Source organism: Babylonia areolata, chromosome 22 (assembly GCF_041734735.1).
Source record: "Babylonia areolata isolate BAREFJ2019XMU chromosome 22, ASM4173473v1, whole genome shotgun sequence".
NCBI lineage: Eukaryota > Metazoa > Mollusca > Gastropoda > Neogastropoda > Buccinidae > Babylonia > Babylonia areolata.
The window spans coordinates 32679705-32689704 of NC_134897.1; the positions used below are offsets into that span (position 1 = coordinate 32679705).

Here is a 10000-nt window from a genome sequence, read left to right on the forward strand (position 1 = left end):
GGTGCAGGCACGCACAGGACACTCTATTAAGAATTCAAGGGACACAACTGCTCCCGAACAGAGGCAAAAGAGACCACAGGATGCGACTTGCGACAGCCTAAAAAGAAGTATTCCCATGGGTGTACCAGCCAGTATTTCATGACCGCAGAGCCCACCGGCAAAAGACACCACCCTTCAGCAGCTGAGCAAACCCCACAGACCACACCGCCCCTGCCCGCAGACAGATGAAGACAGTGCGTTTGAACAGGGCACATAGCCTTAGAAGGGAATATATTAATACTATTTTCATTGATGCACAATGTGTTTCTTGACAATATTCACTCCTAGTGTTATAGGCCTGGTTCACAACCCGCTAGACTAATTAGAGCATGACAAGTCAATACTTGATACTTGATTCTTGCGGTGTAGAAGGCCTAACAGGCCTGTTCACCGTTCCAGGAAAAAGAAATTACTGCACATTAATAGTAATAATAATGGTATTTATATAGCGGTGAATCTTGTGCAGAGACAAATCAAAGCGCATTCGCACCAGTCATTCTCACGCACGCATAACTCTAAAACTGGAGAAACTGAAGACAAGGAAGAGGCAGGGAAGGGAGGCTATTTTGGGAAGAGGTGGGTTTTAAGGCCAGACTTGAAAGAGCTGAGTGTGGAGACTTGATGAATCGAAAGAGGAAGTTCATTCCAATTGCAAGGTCCAGAGACAGAGAAAGAACGGCGGCCAACAGTCGAGAGTTTGAATCTGGGTATGCGTAAATAGAGTGGATCCGAAGCTGATCGTAGTGAGCGAGATGGAGTGTAGAGGTGAAGGCAGCCACAGAGACTCATTAGACTGTGTGTGGCATGCGTGGCACAGACTAGTAGTAACATTCTGGGTCGTAGAGAGTGGGTATACTCCTCCAGTGTGCATCCAGCCTGTTTTTGAATGTATTGACAGATGAGGCGGTTACAACACTGTCAAGAAGGTTATTCCAGACTGTGAAGACGCGTTGGGAGAAGTAGCCAGCATGAAGGTTCAGCCTGCAGTGTCCCTTGGCCAGCTTAAGGCTGTTCCCCCGGGTATCCCTGCCTTGGAAGACGTGAAGCACTGGTCGATCTGTGTCATAAATTCTGTGGACGTATTTGTATACGTCGATCATGTCACCTCTGGTACGACGATGGTCCAATTGAATGGATTTCTTTTCAAAGAAACAATGTGTGCACCTAAGTTCAGATCTATTCCCTCTAGGGATAACATCGGATGATGACGGCACAGAAATCAGTTCTGTAGCCTGCTTTCTGTAAAGTACTGGAACTGACAAAGAACTTGTCGCGTCTAAAAGTTTTCAACGAGATTCGCAATGCTCTTGTTAGCACTGTTTGTGCGTGTGGGGCAATGGCCTTTCGTGAAGAGAAATCACTGGGTTCTCTCTGTCTCTGTCTCTGTTTCTCTCTCTCAGCACTCTGAGCTTTCTCTGTCTCTCTCTCTTTCGCTCCCTTCCCCCCCCCCCCCCCCCATCTCTCTCTCTGTCTGTGTCTCTGTCAGTCTGTCCGTCTCTGTCGGTCTGTCTCTGTCTCTTTGTCCGTCTCTCTCTCTCTGTGTCTCTCTCTGTGTCTCCCTGTGTCTCTCTGTCTCCCCCTCTCTCTCTCTTTCTTTATCTCTCTTTCTCTCTCTCTCTCTCTCTCTCTCTCTCTGTGTAATACACATGCACGTGTACACACCCACTCATTACCATAGTATTCACACACATAAAAGGCAAGGCAAGGCACGGCTTCGAGCTTCACGGCCCTAGAACCATGAATATCACAGACTCAAGCGTCGCTTCGTCCTCATGCGCTCTGAGAGAGACATAGATACAGAGACACAGACAGAGAGAGAGAGAGAGAGAGAGAGAGAGGAGGGAAGTGGCAGGGAAATTACCTCCCAGTTCAGTGGACGTGAATGTCACAGCCTTTTTGCTGCTGACGACGTCTCAGGCTTTTGGTCAAGCGTCGTTTCCCCCTTCTGCCCTTTGCCTGACTTCTCCTCATCTCTGTGTGTTTCCGTCTGAATGCTGAAGCCTGGGTAAATGAGACCAGTATAGTACGGCTTTGAAGTGGATTTACTTACTGCTGCATGCTCATCTTTCAGTCTTCTTCTTCTTCTTCTTCTTCTTCTTCCGGTTCAATATGGCTGATACAATAGACTGTGAGCGTGAGCTCTGTGCTTAATTTTGATATTACCTAGTTTTCGAGCAATTTTATTATGTGAAAGTTGTTGATTCTAATTTTTCACTCATCTTCGTTGGTGTGAACTTTTATAACTTCGTTGTGCCAGTGCTTATTTCTTATCTTGTTCTTTCAAACGTTTCATCAGTTGGTGAGTCAATTTACCCTTGAACACTTACTTCAGTTCAATTACGCGCGGACTTTTATCCTTCCGTCTCATCCACAAATGTCTTCATTTCATCGTTGCGAACATTTCATGCAAATATGTTATTTTGTGGTTTAGATCTACACTCCTGAGGTTTTGATTTATGACTACAATTGCGTTTCTTCATTATTATAATTTTTATTTTATTTTTTCGGAAGACTTAGAGCCGATTTCGTGACGTCAGAATTTGGAAACGCCCGGCCCAAGCGTGTAGTACATTGTACCACATTGTTCCATTGTGAGACACCGAACTGTTAACGTCATTTCATGTTTTCTTCGATTTTGACGCAAGCACCATGCCTGTCTATTATATCTTGTGTCTGAGTCTTTATTTAAACCATTTGTGACCCTCCACCACGAAATGAGTCGCTTTGCACCAGAGGTCGATTTTTAGTTATTGGTATATCATAAATCTGCAATAAATGACCTTTACAGCGAAAAAAAAAGTTTGTAAATCGGATGATTCTGTGAAAAGTTATTGTGATTTGAAGTTCTAAAGTCGCGAAAGTAACGAACTGAGAAATCAAGGCCGAAAAGTTTTGGAACATGTTCATAGCAACCACATACTTCTAAGCAAGATATGTTCATGAAATTTGGCACACACATAGTTAGTGGCAATATCCACAATTGCACAAAATTTGGAAGAAAAATATTGAGTGTATTTGATTTTATTCAAATAAGAATTTTCTAATTTTTTTGGAAAGAATTGCAACTGAAGTATTAGTATACTTACTTTTTAATCAGCTCAACATGACTAAAAACCTTCCAGTTTTAAGATCAGTTTTGTTGTGGTGTTGTTTGTGGTCCAATTACTATGAAACTTTTGCTATGTACAGTATGTGTACTAAACTTTATGCCAGATTAGAGGTAAAAAATGCTAAATCATGATGCCGAATCATGTGATTGTTGTAATTCAATGTGCTCACTGGCTTAGTGTGCTTGTGACATTACCATAATCCATACAACAAGCACAACAAAATAACAAAAAAGATCCACACAACAAAACTGCTCATACAAAAGGTACAAGTTCATGTGTGTTTTATTCCAGCATAGCATCAAATGAAATACATTTCATAATCCAAATGAACACTTCAAACACTTCATCTGCAAAGAAAACCTACTTGTCAAACCCATACTTCACACAATAAAGACACACAACCTCATCAAACAAACACTCAATCTGCTAAAAAATAAATAAATAAAAAAATAAAAATAAAAAAATGTGCAGATATGTGGCACAGGTAATCAATTCTTGTGGTACAAAGTGTCATCAGGGTGGATGGTGTTGATATTGAACCTTCTTCCTCCACTCTTTTTTCTCCACCGGTGGTGTCAGTATGTTCCAAAAATGCATGGTTTATCCTGAAACAGTTTGTTATGTAATACTTCTTTATCTCTTTTCATTTCCTTTGTTTTGAATTATTTTCTATATGTTCTAAAGTTTATTCATTAATGCCTTAAATATCAACAGTAATTTCAGTTTTGTACATTTACATCACAGCTTTCATTCTTTACACAGGACTTTACAAAATGCTTTACTTCTAGTTCTATGTATTTTATCAGAAAATAAAAAAAGAATACACTTATGATATATATATATATATATATATATATATATATATATATATATATATATATATATATCATAATATAATCAGACAAAGCAGTTTACTGATAATAAAAGTATGAAATAGTGATTATTAATGCTGTATCACTATGAGTATCAGTGTGCATATCAGTGTGCATGTGCATGACATGCTGCAATCCATTAAGTTACTTTATGCATAGTGGCATGTCAAGCACATGCACACTTATATCATTTATGTAAATGTCTGTGCAAAAGTTTACAATTCCATACATGTACATCTAGACAAAGTTTGTAAAAAGAAACTAAGTTTGCACACTTCTTGGTAAATTTATACTATAAATCATAGTACATTAACAGTTGACTCACTCACTCATAGATAGTTCACCAGCAGACAGTTCTTTAGTTGACAGTGTAGTTAGTTTGGTGGTGTTACCTCTCCTTCTGATGACATGACTTGCCAGCAGTGATATCAGAATTATTCATTGGTGTACAGGCAGGCATATAAAGTACCATCATATCTTTCAGGGCTGAAAAAGAAATTGAACTATTAGTAATACTGTTAGTATTTACTGTTGACACAACTCTATATTTATTTAAAACAACACACACACACACACACACACACACACACACACACCAACCTGACACACATTCACATAAAATATCCATTGAAGCAAATTCTGTGAAACTGAAAACTGTTCATAATGTCATGCCCCTGAACCTCCCCTTGCTCAGTTAAATGGTTAAACTGTGAAGGGACAGTGTATGTGTGTGTGTGTGTGTGTGTGTGTGTGTGTGTGTGTGTGTGTGTGTGTGTGTGAGTATGTGACTCACTGTGTGACACACATTGTGTATGTATGTGTGTGTGTGTGTGTGTGTGTGTGTGTGTGTGTGAGTGACATGTATACACACTGTGTCACACATTGTGTGTGTGTGTGTGTGTGTGTGTGTGTGTGTGTGTGTGTGTGTGTGTGTGTGTGTGTGTGTGAGAGAGATCTTTTAATTTACATTCTGTTAATTTCCTCAGATTCACTTTATTCTTTTAATCATTTTTATTCCACATGTCAAACAGTGAATTCCTGTTCCAATGTAAGACAATAAATCAGTCTTGAGTCAATAATTGTTAAATAAATTATTATCAGTTGATTATACCATCATTACATTTCAGTATTTGTCAATGTGGGTAAAATAAGAAAGCTTACCTTCAGACACTTCAGCTATATCCAGTCCCCCAGTCACTTTGCTTGCACATTCCTTGTGTGAGCTGTGAGAAACCCAGGTCTATCACTTCAGTGCAGCAAGTCAGTTTCACTTGCTTCCATGTCAGTCACAACACTGATGGCACCTGGTGCATGTGATTTCGGCAATTACAGGCGAAGGCTTCCAATCTTTCTGTATCTAGTGCAAATGTTGATTCGTCATCTACATCAAAATTAATATTATTGTTGATGAAAACTGAACGACAATCCTGCGTCGTCTGCTTTCGAAATCAGCGTGGCCTTCGTGTTCACTGAGATCGATTTCATGAACGGTCAGTTCCATCAATGAAGTACTGGGTTAGAAACTCACAAATGTCGTCTTCTTCATTGAATGGCAAAATGTGTGCAGCGCAAGTGTATCTTGTCAGGAAATCGCCAAGTCAATCTTGAAAACGTGCTTCCGAACCCTGCGACCATGTTTATTTGAGCTAGCGTGCTGAATGGCTGGTTTCGTCACGTGGCCTCTCTCGGCCAATGACAGAGGGGATTTTCCTTCATAGTGACGCATTGTTTACGTAGTGTATCCTTATTTTGAAAGCGACGATTCGCTCGTAGTTAAAAAATCAACCAATGAGAAGGACATAGATTGAAAGAGACGGACTTGACCTTTAAAACAATGTATGATTCGACCGGTCGATTCCAAGAGATGACGGAGGGCAAGCTTGTCAAAGTTGATCGATTTCGCGAAGTCATAGGCGATCAGAATGACGGGTTAGGCATTTTAAGCACACTTTTAAGGCAAAAGAAGACACAGTTATGCCTAGATACTTCAATATGAGATAAAAGAAAGCCTAACGTTTACTATGAAGTCAAAATCTGAAAATCGACAACCTGACCCCCACCCGCCTAAAATCGCCGCTAGCGGGAAAGTTGGTCAGGGACAAAGCGACTCATTCCGTGGTGGAGGGTCACATTTTAACTTTTTAAAATGACTAAAATGACAAAACATAACAAACGTAGTGTCTCAATTCCATCTCTTCATACAATTAAACATACACTTGATCCTTTTAGGCAAGTGACTTTCACAACAAAACGGGGATGTCTAGCACTCTGGAGGAGAACACTTCTTCTCCGATATTATATTCAAGTTCCAAGTGTGCCTGGATTTCGTGTTACCTGGCAAGATCAGGATAAGGGTGGCAAAAATGATCTTCCGTGTGACCTTGAAAAAGAAAGGTCTTCAGCTGGCCCAATAGCCCTTCCGTACAGTGACGGTCTGGCACTTACTAAAGTGACCATCTTTTTTCACAATGACCAGAGACTGAAAATTACCATTTACTACTCTACTAACAAAGTCTTGATCCAGGGTAAAAGCTGCACACCCTGGGTCAATGAAGAGTTCAGAATCCTCAAGACATTAGTGGAGGATCTTTATGACAAACATGCAGGTAGAGAGGCATCCGAGACAGCTATCCAGGGCATCCCTCTCCCTGCTCAACTCCATGAGCTGAATATTGGTGCTGAAGTTCCTCAGTCACACCAACCACTGCTGATGATTGGCGGCAGTGAAGAGATTGACTCATCACCAGAAAGGTCTAACTCATCACCAGAAAGGTCTACAGGAGCCCAGAACGACCACTCCTCCGCGCTCACTCTGATATGTCCACATTCTGCCAGCGTGAGCAATATACCTGCTTCTGGTGGGCCTGTGAACAATGGAGAGATGGTTCATCCACATGACACATCAGCTTCACTTCACTTATCTTTTTTGTCGTCACCACCACGCCCATTCGTCCCCGTCATCAATTCAACTTCAGACACACAGACTGTACAGGACAATGTATCTGTTTCTTCTTCTGATACAAAAGACGCCAGTAGTTCTGAGCTCGTTGAGAAAAGTCCACCACAGAGCCAGAGCCAGAGCAGTGAGCAGTCTTCTGATACATCCTTCCCAGAGCTAACAAGTTCAAAGCCTTCTAATTTTTCTTTGAATATTTTGGTTGATCATTGTTCAGAAGACGTTGATAACATTCATCTCAGAACTGTGCTTCGGAAAATTGCCCAGCTGGAAAAAACACTCGACACTGTGTTGAGTGATAATGATGCTATGAAAACTCACATACACTCTCTACAATCAAAACTAGACAGTCTCACATCTAAGACACTCGTAACATCATCCACACAGACAAATGGATCAGCTTCAATCACTGAACATGTTGCAAATGTTACCACTTCGAATCGTTTTCTTCATCTCGAGCATGTCGACAGTGACAACGTGCCCTGTGACACCGACTTCCAGACCTTCAAAACTCGTCGCACTTCAAACCGTACCAAACACCACGACGATGGTGATCCACAGTCTCAATCTTCTTCCAATGTCAAATCTAAAGGCTCACAGCGATCTGCTCTGAACACTTTATCTAAACTTACAATCCCAGAAAGAGCCACCAAGGTTCTAATTGGTGACTCTGTCATCAGATATATAAACCCTAGGAGGATCACAACGCCCGGTACCTATCTTTTTAAAATTTGTGTACCTGGAATGACAAGCACTGATCTGAAACAATGGCTTGACTCTTTGGGTGAAAACAAAGGTATTGAATTGGTCACTGTCCATGTCGGTGTTAACGACTGTTCAAGTAGTCGCATCGAAGAAGACACATGGAACAAACTCATATCAAGTATTCACCGTGTTTTCCCCAGGGCATCCATTCACATGAGCTCCATTGTTCCGGCAAAGGGAAATCACAACTTCAACAACGCTATTTTCCCGTCAAACAGAACCCTGTCAAGTGTATGCCATCGCCTAGGAGTACCAGTCATAAATCATATGCCATCCTTCAGATCACCTTCAGATGGTACCCTCTATTCAGATCATATCCATCTGAGTAAAAAAGGAACTGCTCAGTTGGCCCACAATCTACAGCTCACTGAAAAGCGTCTTTCAGAAACTGAAAAAATTCCTAACACTTCTCAGAAACCCAAATGGCTGACTGGTTGTCATACACACCACCGTCAACATGCATCTAGGCATCCTGTCAGTCAATTAACACTTAATCAAGAACGCCGGTTCCGTGGGAAATACATTCATCAGGGTGGTCCATATCATCGTTTGAGGCCCGTTTTTTCTAACGGTCAGCCGACCCAACCCCGCAAGTTCCCTGTTCATCCATTACAGGACCAGCACTACATGCCTACACAGCCACAACGTTTCAGCTTTCCACCCGGTGCTACTAGAATGCATCAGGACCAGTTCCCCATCATACAGCCACGGCGCCACAACTTCCCACCAGCCATTCATCAGGCCCAGTTTCCCATCACGCAGCCACGGCGCCACGACTTTCCACCAGACGCTAATCAGGACCTGTTCCCCATGGCCTCACATACACAGCACTTCGACCCTCCACCCAATCCTGCTGTCTGTCATCAAGACCAGTACGACTTCCAGCCAGCTGCTGCTGATAGTCAATATGACCACTATTCCAACAACTTGTGTCATTATTCAAACAAAGTATTTGGAAACTGCTATTCTTTGTCACCAGAACAACCATCATTCCACAATGCTTACCAACATACCACACACCCTTTCCCCGTTAAATCTGTACCACTCTTCAACCCTTCTTTACAAACAGACCAATTCCCAGCTCTCAGACCTCACCCCTCGATACAATCTCTTGTATCATAAATAATTAGATGACTGACGATCAGCCCAGATCGTACATGACGTTGTGGGAACTTAACTCACCCCACCTCCCCACCTCCCCCTCCCCTGCAAGCTGTCATCGCCATGGATGTTTCAGTTTGCATCGTTGACGTTCCCAGAGACTTGCCTTGGCGTCAAATCAACGCGGACATAGAAGCTCTCTCTCTCTCTCTCTCTCTCTCTCTCTCTCTCTCTCAGCTTGAATTATTCAGCACTTTCCCTTACTAGAACTGCATTTCGAAAATCTAGGTAGTATTTTTATTATGCACTAATGTCAAGTCCTGCTAATGTCTCGAACTGGCCTGTTTGTGAAGGACTGCGAGTAGGTCACTTAAACATATGTCATTTGGTCAACAAAATGACAGACGTATCGAAGATGATATATAATAATGATAAACCATTCCATATCTTTGGCTTTTCTGAATCATGGACGAACATTCACATTAATGACAAATCTATTTCTATTCCTGGTTACAATATTGTTCGGAAAAATCCTCAAAAATCTAAAGAAAGTGGTATCGTCATTTATATTCAAAATAACGTTCCGTACAGAATTCGTAATGACCTACATCATCCAGATGTTGAATCACTGTGGCTTGAAGTTCAATCCCAAAATAAATCAACAGATTCGCTCCTTATAGCATTTTTGTACAGACATCCTAAGAGTTTTTCCAAGTGGTATGACGATTTTTGTGAAATGATGGACAGCGCCTGGCTTTCAAAAAAAGAAGTATTAATTTTGGGTGACTTTAATTTAGATCTTTTTCAGCGTCATAGCCGATGGAACAACATCTATACGTCTTACAATCTCCATCAGTGTATTGATTCCCCCACCAGAGTTACACAAAAAACTAGAACGCTCTTAGATCATATTTATACATCCAATCTAACATCAGTTCGAGAAATTTGTGTGCCGAATGTTGGCGTAAGTGACCACAATGCCGTCTGCATTACATGGGGAAAAAAGGGTTTCAAAATACCCAAAACAGGTCATACTGTTGTCACATTTCGGTCATTTAAACATTTTAATCTGGACGCCTTTCAATCAGACCTCATTTCTGCACCTTTCACTAACATTTATAGCTTTACTAATCCAGACGAAGCCCTTTCCTTTTGGA

General features: G+C 41.4%; 1 protein-coding gene and 1 long non-coding RNA gene across 2 annotated transcripts in view; one reads left to right on the top strand and one right to left on the bottom strand.

The window, feature by feature from the left end:
- Positions 1-10000, top strand: part of LOC143297102 (protein madd-4-like) — a 233030-nt gene that overhangs the window by 66364 nt on the left and 156666 nt on the right. The gene's annotated exons all lie outside the window — the stretch shown is intronic.
- Positions 3483-6068, bottom strand: LOC143297316 (uncharacterized). Its single transcript, XR_013057239.1, has 3 exons — positions 5183-6068; positions 4351-4507; positions 3483-3754 (listed from the first exon to the last, which is right to left on the bottom strand). It is a non-coding gene; the product is annotated as an uncharacterized LOC143297316 (long non-coding RNA).